We start from the raw sequence: 11,322 nt of genomic DNA on the forward strand, positions 1-11,322 counted from the left end.
TTTAGTCTCTATGTAATCGTTTTTCCTCATTTCTTTTTCTGTCATTAATTTCTAGTTTCATGCTGTTGTGGTTGGAAAAGATGCTTGAGATAATTTCTATACTCTTAAATTTGCTGAGGATTGTTTTGTGCCCTAGGATGTGTTCAGTCCTAGAGAATGTTCCACGTGCACCAAAAAGAATGTGTATTGTTTTTTGGGGATTTAATTTCTTAAAAATCTCAATTAAATCTAACAGTTCTAGTGTATCATCTAGTATCTCTGTTGCCTTATTGATTCTCTGTCTGGAAGATCTGTCTATTGATGTGAGTAGGGTGTTAAATTCTCCTAGTATTATTGTATTCCTATCAATTTCTCCCTTTATGTCTGTTAAAAATATGAAATGCTTTATGAATTTCCATGTCATCCTTGCACAGGGGCCATTCTAATATTCTCTGTATCGTTCTAACTTTAGCATATGTGCTGTCAAAGTGAGCATGATCATATGGTTTTATTTTTCAATTTGTAAATGTGGAGTATCACACTGATTGATTTGCAGTTACTGAAAAATCCTTGTATCCCTTCGATAAATTCCACTTTACATGGTGCATGATCCTTTTAATGCACTGTTGGATTCGGTTTGCAGGTATTTTGTTGAGGACTTTTATGTCTATGTTCATCAGTGATACTGGTCTTTAATTCTCTTTTTTAATTTTTTTTGCAGTATTTTTGTCTGGTATTGCTATCAGAATGATGGCCTCATAGAATGAGTTAAGGAGTGTTTCTTCCTCTGCAGTTTTTTGAAATAGTTTCAGAAGGATCAGTGTTAACTCTTCTCTAAATGTTTGATAGAATTCGCCTGTGAAGCCATCTGGTCCTGTACTTTTGTTCACTGGGAGTTTCAATTTCAGTGCTTGTGATTGGTCTGTTTATACTTTCTATTTCTTTCTGGTTCAGATTTGGGAGATTGTACCTTTCTAGGAATTTGCCCATTTCTTCTAGATTGTACATTTTATTGGCATATAGTTTCTTGTAGTGGTGTCTTATAATCGTTTGTAATTCTGTGGTGTCAGTTGTAACTTCTTCTTTTTCATTTCTAACTTTATTGATTTGAGCCCTCTTCCTTTTTGTTGAGCCTGGCTAAAGGTTTATCAATTTTGTTTATTTTTTCAAAGGACCAGCTTTTAGTTTCATTGATGTTTTCTATTGTTTTCGTCATCTCTATTTCTTTTATTTCTGCTCTGATTTTTATGATTTCTTTCTTTCAGCTAACTCTGGGTTTTGTTTGTTCTTTCTCTAGTTGCTTAGGTGTAAGGTTGGGTTGCTTATTTGTGATTTTTCTTATTTCCTGAGGTAAGATTGTATTGCTATAAAGTTCCCTCTTAGAACTGCTTTTACCACATTTCATGTTTTGGATCATCCTGTTTTCATTTGTCTCTAGGTATTTTTTATTTCCTGTTTGATTTTTTCAGTGATCCAGTGGTTGTTTAGTAATATATTGTTTAGCCTCCACATGTTTGTGTTTACAATTTTTTTCTTGTAGTTGATTTCTAATCTCATAGTGTTGTGGTCAGGCAAGGTGCTAGATATAATTTCAATTTTCTTAAATTTACTGAGGCTTGCTGTGTGGCCCAGCATGTGATCTATCCTGGAGAATGTTCTATGTGCACTTGAGAAGGTGTATTCTGCTGCTTTTGGATGGAATGCTCTATAAATATCAATTAAGTCCATCTGGTCTAATGTTTCATTTAAGGCCTGTGTTTCCTTATTGATTTTCTGCCTGGATGATCTGTCCCTTGATGTAAATGGGGTATTAAAGCCCCTCACTATTATTGTGTTACTGTCAATTTCTCCTTTTATGGCTGTTAGCATTTACCTTATATTTTGAGGTGCTCCTATGTTGGGTGCATATATATTTACAATTGCTATATCTTCTTCTTGGATGGATTGCTTGATCATTATGTAGTGTCCTTCTTTGTGTCTTGTAACAGTCTTATTTTTTTAAGGTCTATTTTGTCTGATATCAGTATTGCTACTCCAGCTTTCTTTTGATTTTCATTTGCATGGAATACCTTTTTCCATCCCCTCACTTTCATTCTGTATGTGTCCCTAGATCTGAAGTGTGTCTCTTTTAGACAGCACATATATGGGTGTTGTTTTTATATGCATTCAGCCAGTCTATGTTTTTGGTTTAATCTGTTTACATTTCAGGTAATTATTGATATGTATATTCTTATTGCCTTTTTATTCATTGTTTTGGACTTGTTTTCATAGGTCTTTTGTCTTCCCTTCCTTTTTTGTTCTCTTCTATTGTGATTTGATGACTATCTTTAGTGTTGTGTTTGTATTGCATTTTCTTTTTTGTGTGTACATCTATTATAGACTTTTGGTTTCTGGTTACCATGAGTTTTTGATGTAGCAGTCTATATATATATACACGACTGTTTTAAGTTGCTGGTCTCTTAATTTCAAATGCACATCCAATATCCTGCATTTGTACTCTCCTCTTCTCACAGTTACTGGTTTTGATATCATATTTGTGTGTGGATGATCTACTACATTTATGTTTGCCTTTACTGGTGAGCCTTCCCATTTGTAATTTTCTTGTTTCTAGTTGTGACCTTTCCTTTCCTTCTAGAGAAGTTCCTTTAGCGTTTGTTGCAAGGCTGGTCTAGTGTTGCTGAATTCTCTTAGCTTTTGTTTGTCTGTAAAGCTTTTGATTTCTTTGTCAAATCTGAATGAGAGCCTTGCTGGGTAGAGTATTCTTGGTTGTAGGCTTTTGCCTTTTATCACTTGAAATATATCATGCCACTCCCTTCTGACCCACAGAGTTTCTGCTGAGAAATCAGCTGATTACTTTATGGGAATTTCCTTGTATGTTGTTTGTTGCTTTTTCCTTGTTGCTTTAATATTGTCTCTTTGTCTTTAATTTTTGTCAATTTGATTAATATGTTCCTCAGTGTGTTCCTCCTTGGGTTTATCCTGCCTGGGGCTCTCTGCACTTCCTGAACTTGGGTGACTGTTTCCTTTCCGACGTTAAGGAAGTTTTCAGCTGTTATCTCTTCATGTATTTTCTCAGGCCCTTTCTCTCTCTCTTCGCTTTCTGGGACCCCCATAATGTGAACGTTGGCAAATTTGATGTTGTCCCAGATGTCTCTTAAAGTGTCCTAATTTCTTTTCATTCTTTTTTCTTTATTCTGTTCCATGGCAGTGATTTCCACAATTCTTTCTTCCAGCTCACTTACCTGTTCTTCTGCCTCATTTATTCTCCTATTGATTCTTTCTGGTGTATTTTTCATTTCAGTTATTGTATTGTTCAACTCTGTTTGATTGTTTTTTATATCATCCAGCTCTTTGTTAAGCATTTCTTATGTCTTCTTGGTCTGTGCCTCCATTCTTTTTCTGAGATCTTGGATCATCTTTACTATCATTTCTCTGAATTATTTTTTTAGGTAGATTGCCTATCTCTGTTTCACTTGTTCTTCTGGGGTTTTATCTTGTTCCTTCATCTGGAAAATATTCCTCTGCCATCTCATTTTGTCTAACTTTCTGTGTTTGCAGTCCCACAGGCTGCAGGAAATTTAGTTGCTGCTGCTTCTGGTGTCTGCCCCCATCTTGTTGTTGCTTCTTCTTTGTCTTTCGAAGTAGAATATCATTTTCAGTAGGTTCAGTCACTTTTGTTGATGGTTGTTCAGCAGTTAGTTGTGATTTTGGTGTTTTCATGAAAGTAGGTGAGCTCAGGTCCTTCTACTCTGCCTTCTTGTCCTCAGACCCTACAAAGCTTTTGTTTTCCTTTGTGCTCTGTCTAGTTTCACTTGTTTATAATGTGTTATGGGCAGAGGCCTTTTACCTGGTGACTCAGGTAGAGATCCTGGTGAGAAATGGATGCACTGACATGTCAATTCAGGATGTGTGCAGAGGTTTTTTCTTATTCTTGCATTTGAAACAAATTCCTGTCTTCTCATTTTCCATAAGTTTCTCTATTTCTATGAAATTAGATGTAACAGTTAACCATTCTGGTCTTGAAGGTGTGTCCTTATATGGGTGTGTCCGTCTACAGTCTGTGTGTCTAGTGGCTTTTGATGGGAAAACACGAGTCATGTCTTCCCCCAGGGTATGCTGACAGCTATCACTGAGGTGGGCCACAGAGATGGCAGAGCTAGAGCCAGAGCCAGGTGTGAGCTGGGGCTTCTCCTATGTTCAGTGCCTGACACCACCGTAATTGAGGGTGGGTTCAGGTCTCAAGGTGCTAAAGAAGAGGCCCTGAGGTTTGGATCCAAGCTAGTTCTGTTCTAAGTGTGTGCTCCTCACTGCCCCAGCATTGACAACTTAGCTCCAGATGGAAGCAAAGTTGGAGCAAAAGGGGCCAGATCAGGCACCCAGTGTAGGCCAGTGCCTGTACTGAGGTGGCCCCATATACCATTCAGAGTTCCAGACCACTCCTGATCTGCTGTCTCCAAGAGTGCCAGGAAGGGCCACTCCAAATGCATTCAGATATAGTACCAGGTATAAGCCAGCTCCATCCTCCACAACTGCACATTCCCCCTGGCAGCAGCAACCTTCATCCTAGTGGGATGCTGCCCCACAGAGCAAGAGGGGCCAGAGTGGGCACTCAGTGTGGGCCAGGGTGCATGGTGGGGTGTCATGAGAAACTGGCCAGAGTCCCAGGCAGTCTCAAACTGCTTACTCAGCCTTATTTTGGGAACAAGGAAGCATGTGCTTGCACTTCACAAGTGGAGTCCAAGTTTCTCACAGCCCTCCTACCAGTCTTACTGGTCCTCAAACCAGCCAAGGGGACTCATCTTCCTGGTCTTGGACTCAAGGTCTGGCCCGTCCCATATGTGGTTTGAACCACTCACTTCCCAGGAAGTATCTCCAGGCCTGTGTAATACCCTCCTTCTGTGTTCCCTCCCAGGGGTGCAGATCCTGACATGATCAATTCTCTTTCCTTCCTACCTGACTTTGTGTGGATCTTTCTTTATAGCCTTGGTTTCTTTATCGCCTTTATAGTCTTTCTGCCAGTCTACAGTTTGTTTTCAGTGAGAATTGCTCCACATGTAGGGTTTTTTTTTTTTTTTTTGATGTGTTCATGGAGGGGGGAGACAAGCTTAGTGTCCTCCTACTCCACCATCTTGATCTCTCTAGTCATGATTTCTTTACATAAGCTTTCTGCCCCCTTTCTCTCTTATGGTACTCTTGTAGCACATATATTGTTTCACTTAATGGTATTCCATAATTCACAGAGGATTTCTTCACTGTTTTTCATTCTTTTTTCTTTATTCTCCTCTGACTGGATAATATCAAATGACCTGTTCTCAAGTTCACAGATTTTTTTCTTCTGTATCATTAAAGCCTGCTGTTGATGTTCTTCTTGCATTTTTTTTCATTCCATTATAATCTTCAGCTCCAGAATATTTTTTTGTTTGTTTTTTATGATTTCTCTCTCTCTCTCTCTCTCTCTCTCTCTCTCTCTCTCTCTCTCTGTTGAGCTTCTCATTTGGTTTTTGCATTGTTTTCCTAATTTAATTGTCTATATGTATTCTCTTATAGCTCACTGGTCTTCCTTAAACCAATTATCATGAATTCTCTGTCAATTCATAGTTTTTATTTCTTTGGAGTTGATTACTGGAAAATTATTGTGTTTCTTTGGTTGTGTCATGTTTCCTTGATTTTTCACCTTTACTGTAGGCTTGTGTTGATGTCTCTGCATTTGATGGAAGAGTAACCTCTTCCAGAATTTATGGACAGGTTTTGGTGGGAAAAGATCATCAGCATGTGGTACAAGGGCAGTGACTGAGTGGGGTGTAGTAGTTCTGGCTCCAGGTAAGTCCTGGTGGTGCTGCTCCGTGCAGCTCCATCAGCTGAGGTCACTGTTCACAAAGATTGCTGGGGTCTGCATTGGCCAGGGCCATGACTGTCTGAAGCAGTGGTGGGGTCTGATGGGGTCTTTGGTGGTAAAGTCTTCTAGAGAACTCCTGATCTTTCTTCTCCTGCTGGGGTTGTCATGGCAAAGGTTGTCATGGCTGGGGTTGTCATGGATCCCTTTTGGATCCATGTCCAGCTCATGAGTGCCATTGTGGTAGAGTTGGCGTTGGTGTCTGATGCATAAGCACCATGGAACAGCTATGAAGTTAGGCTCTGGAGTGGATGTCCACAGAGCAACAGCGGCTCCAGGGATTGGGGCACTGGCTGCCCACAGTGGTGGTTGCTCTGGTATCTGAGATGTTGGTGCAAGCTGAGCAGCCAAGGAGCTGGGAGCTGGAGAGTGGGTGCATTTGTAGAGACAGTAACTCCAGAATCTGGGGCACTGCCTAGCCCTCAGTGGTGTTGACTCCAGTGCCCAAGATGTGGGTACACACAGAACAGGCACACAAAGAGCACATGCACAGTCAGGGTCTGAAGTTTCGGGACATGCAAAGCAGCTGTGGCTCTGGGGTCTGGGGTAAGTATGGGGCTTGGTGGGAGGGGTGGCATCCTTGGTCCCAGGACACCACAGACTCTTGGGGGCTTGTAGTATCTCCTCTCTGAGGGGTCCATGATGGCAATGGTTGTTGCTTACCTCAGTAGTGAAATCTGCTTGTATTCTCTGTGGAGCAGACCATTGGGATTCATATGTACAAACACAATGGAGTAGTCCATACTGTCATGGGGGCTGTTGAGCTCCTCAGTGGCAAAGTCTGTTGGGATTCTCCACAGAGCATGCCATGGGGAATGTGGTGGCCTTTGCCATGTGGCTGATACTGATAGCCTTCACCTTTTTTATTTTTTGGTTCCTAGCTGTCTCTGGACACCTCAGCTATGCTGATTTCCCCGGAGATCCTTGTTGTGCAGTTTTTCTCCAGTTTGGTTCTACTGTGTTGCTATAGGCTCTTAATTGGACTCTTGAGTCCTCCCAGGGCTGTTTTTCTTCATGAATAGCTGCATACTTGTTATATTTTCTTGAGGAATGAAGGCTGGTATCTCCTACTCCATTATCTTGTTCTTTTCTGCCTTATTTCACTGGCTATGAACCTTCCATACAGTCTTGAACAGAGATAGAGCAGATACTGTTTTGTTCTTGATCTTTTGGGAAAGGACTCACTCTTTTACTATTAATTATGTTAGCTATAGGGTCCTGTAGATGTCCTTTATCAGGTTGAAGAAGTTCCCTTATATTCTTAGTTTGCTGGGAGTGTTTATCAGGAATGGATGTTGGATTTTGACAAATGCTTTTTCTCACCTGACCGCTATTGTCACTCATACCCAGAATTGGCTATTGATACATTCTATGGAAATGCTTTGGACCCTAAGGATTTTAAGGCTATCTTAGATTCCAACTGAGTTTGCCTACATACACACCCCCCTTTGCTAGCTAAGCTTTGGGAGCACAGGCTTATAAACATACTGGTTTGTTGTTCTCATTCTCCCCCAAACCTACCTCTGAAGTTTTAGTGTGACTAGCAACTACTATGATGTAGTTTATGACACAAATTGTTCCTCTGGTTCAAGCAAGTTTGATACTACTTTTAATATCAAATTTAGTATCCAAATACTCTTACAAAATCTGAGAAAAAATCTTGATATAAAATAACATGCATGAGCAAAGCTTCTACTAATAAAGCTGTGATTGGAAACATTTTTGCTTACTCTACTTTATAGTAACAGAGTCTATCAGAAACAGAACAGTGAGTGTAGATAAAGGACGAGGAGAAGGAAAATGCAGAAATGCTATTTTGGTCATTCTTTGCTGTTGATTACATGAAGGGATTGGAGGTGCACTGTCACCTATAGTTTTTACTGATAACCACGAAGGGTATAGTCTCTTTCCAAGATAACATACTAGGAAGAACGATAGTTAATACTTTATATATAACTACAGTTGACCCTTGAACAACATGGGTTTGAACTGTATGGGTCCACTTATACAAATATATACTACAGAACTATGTGATCTGTGGTTGAATCTTCAGATGCAGAACTGCAGGTAGAGGGCCATCCTAAAGTTACAGGTGGATTTTTGACTGCCAGGGTTGGCACTGCTAACACATGCATTGTTCGATAATCAACTGTATGTAGAACTGTATACTACATAAAGCACTTACATATAGTGCGTATGTGTATATATATATATATTATATACAACAAATCTATATAAATCTATAATTTGTTTGATCTCTGTGGAACAGGCCGATTATTCTCTTTCACTTGGTAGAACAGCATGCCACTAGCAATTGCTAAATATGTACACACACTGAAGGAAGCATTGAAATGAATACTGCACATGTGCTCCAAATTTTAAGTTTAGATTCATGCCAGAATATACTAGATTGACAATTACTTCTCATGTGTACATATACTGCTGGATTCATAGACATATTCAGATAGATCTGGACAGTGACACTGAGGTTCAAGTGATAATATAAGGGGTAAAGAGTAATCAAACCAGTGAACCCACCTGATAATTTTATAGACCTTAGGAAGAAAAAGAAAAGGTATACCAGAGGAAAATTGAGGTGTGAGCTCTTCTTTCCACTCTTTCTGTTTTTCTTTCTCCTTCTTTCTTCCTTTTCTTTTTTGGGGAGTTTTTTTTTTTTTTTAAGAATCTTTTACAGACAAATTTTGGGTGTCATTTGTTCCTGTTAAACACTTACACATTCAAAGGGAGATAAGAGAGAAAGAAGTATGGATTGATAACAGGGAAAGAGGTGGTAGGCAAATGTGGGCTGGCTATTACAGTTTTTATTGGTGAAAAAAGTTTGTGGGCTAAATCACTTCTGAAGACTATTTATAAAACTTTCCTATTTGGTACCTTTATTCTCTTTGTGCAAATTTTACAAATTTTAGTTGGTTACCTAAATAAACTTCTGCCAGAAACCTTCAAGAGAATACCATTAATGTCATCTGCCAACAATGAAGCTAAATCAGGAATTGAAAGTTCCTTCCTTGAGGCAACAACCAGGCACTACACCAGTCTGATATACTATCTCATCCAATCTAAACAGGATGACTCAAGATATGTGCTGAATATTAATATCTCGAGTTCTTGATTTGACATCCCATTTTCAGGGCATCTTTGCACACAATCTGAACTGAATTCAAGTAATGCAATAATAGCCTTGCTTGAAATTCAGAATTTCTCTCAAGAAAACAGATGGAAATTTTAGTAACCAAATCTTTCTCAATTTTTCAGATTAGAGAAAGTCATAGAAATGAAATGAGTTCTTTAATGCTTTTGATCTTGCTCCATCTATTCATTAATATAAGAATTTGCTAAAAAACTGAGTAAATCTACTAGGCATAGACCCTCTCACTATTGGGTTGGCATTCACTAAAATTTACAATAATGTCAAAGTACGATTTTGCAATAATATTTCATTTGCTCTGGCCAAGTTTTAATCTAAAATATTGAGAAAAATTTAGCACTCATCCAATGGATCTGCATGCTTTTGACTAGTTAACATGTTAATCAAGAAAAGGGTTGTGCTGTCCAACTATTAGATAAGCTATTTGGAAAAGAAAAAATATTTGTCTGTGAGTTTGTGGATGAAATATTTCCAAGAAGAAATTATAAATGGACCCTATTTTAGTTCTCTCCTATTATGAATGACAGGTTTAACATTCTTAGAAACCCTAAGAATATAATGACATCTTTAAAAGCCTCGAGGGATTATTGTACATTAACGTATCAGAGTCAGTAATTTATCTATAAATTAATCTTTCTAAACAGATTTCCACCCCCCTTCAATTTGAAAGCTAAACTTCTCAGTCTCTATTTCAGCAACTTTATATCTGAAGAGCCTACATCTGTAAAAACATTTCTAATGAAAACATGAAGACAACCCCCAGAGAAGCAAATAAAATGAGATTTAAGTATATAGCAGCCTTTCTACAGTTACATTCCTAACAATAGTGGGTTCTAATTTGATGCCAAGTAGAGGTTATATAACAAAATTAGTGAGCACTCTAGTTCTTTTGGTTTCAGTGAAAAATTTAGGTGCTTAGACATTTCCATCTGTACTTCCACATTTACACCAAGATGGAGGAGTTACATCTTTGTCTGCCAAGTCACAGAAGCCGAGGGCCCATTGAATAGGAAGACACATAGATTGTGTTCTAGGGCAGGTGGCAGAAGAAGTGCATGCTGGAAAGTCTGGGTTCGGAGGCCTTTGTCCCAGTTGCCAAAACACAAATATCAAAGACGAATTTGAATTTTCAAGTCATACTATGTTAAAAATTATCCACCCAGACTTTATTCAGCACTCTCACACAAACCATTTCATCAATTAATAAGACCACCAACCAACAATAAGACTACCTCAATCGAAAAGATATTAAGCCTAATTTAGGGAACTAGTAATCCACTGTGAAAAATTATCACTCAAATTTATGTCCATGTTCTGGACTACCTGCTAAATTAAATAACCAGTACTGTTTTGTTTTGTGTTGATTTTGTCATTATTCTTTTTTAAAAGGATATATATAAGACTTTAATTTTATAATACATGAAGGCATTACAATTCCAAGTTTCAAGGATGCTCCAATTTTACCTTTAGAGGTTGGGATGAAAATGTAGCCATTAATTTTCACTAATTTCAGAATTTTCCAACAAAAGCACTACAAATGTATAATGAAGTATCTGATCCACTCCTACAATCAAGGAATGAAAAGATAGTATCTTTAAAAATGGCTTGCCAGGAGGGTCATGTGCAAAACCCTTTTAGTATTTAAACACTGGGTAGGCAGATTTGAAGCAAACTTTTTAAAAAAATTGTAGTAAAATATACATAACACAAAATTTTAACAATTTTAAGTGTAGAATTCAGTGGTGTTACATATATTCACAATGCAACCATTTCCACTATCATCATCCTCAACAGAAACTCTACCTATTCAGCAGTAACTCCCCAATTCCTGCACCCCCCCCCCCCAGGTAATCTCTATTGTACCTTCTGTCTCAATGCAATTGAAGCATACTTTTAAAAAGCCAAACAATCCAACAATCAAATCCCTCAGTTTCAACAGAGCTGGGTCAGTGAGGCCAGGAAAGCGCATTCTCCCAGTACCTCAGTCATTAATTTTTATGTCTATTTTGACTGGCAGACCATACACAATTTTTTCTTCATGAATGCAGCAACTATTGACTACCTACCTGGGGAAGCCACTGTTTTAGTCCTTACTAGGTAATGGATGATAGAACAGCTGAGCTATACTAACTGATAAATGTTATACCCTTATTTGGGCCTTCTGCATCTGTTTCATTTAATTTAACATCTGATAAAATGCTATATACCATAGAAACTGGGCATAGAAAAATACTTAAGGTTTCCAATTTTAGTATCAAATTTGGAATTTCATTTATATGAAATG

At 38.3% G+C, this 11,322-nt stretch overlaps 1 non-coding gene across 1 annotated transcript; it reads right to left on the reverse strand.

The window, feature by feature from the left end:
* Positions 1-368: 368 nt before the first annotated feature.
* Positions 369-475, reverse strand: LOC131756455 (U6 spliceosomal RNA). The gene has a single exon (XR_009335638.1). It is a non-coding gene; the product is annotated as a U6 spliceosomal RNA (small nuclear RNA).
* Positions 476-11,322: the final 10,847 nt, after the last annotated feature.

Source organism: Kogia breviceps, chromosome 4, assembly GCF_026419965.1.
Source record: "Kogia breviceps isolate mKogBre1 chromosome 4, mKogBre1 haplotype 1, whole genome shotgun sequence".
Lineage (NCBI taxonomy): Eukaryota > Metazoa > Chordata > Mammalia > Artiodactyla > Physeteridae > Kogia > Kogia breviceps.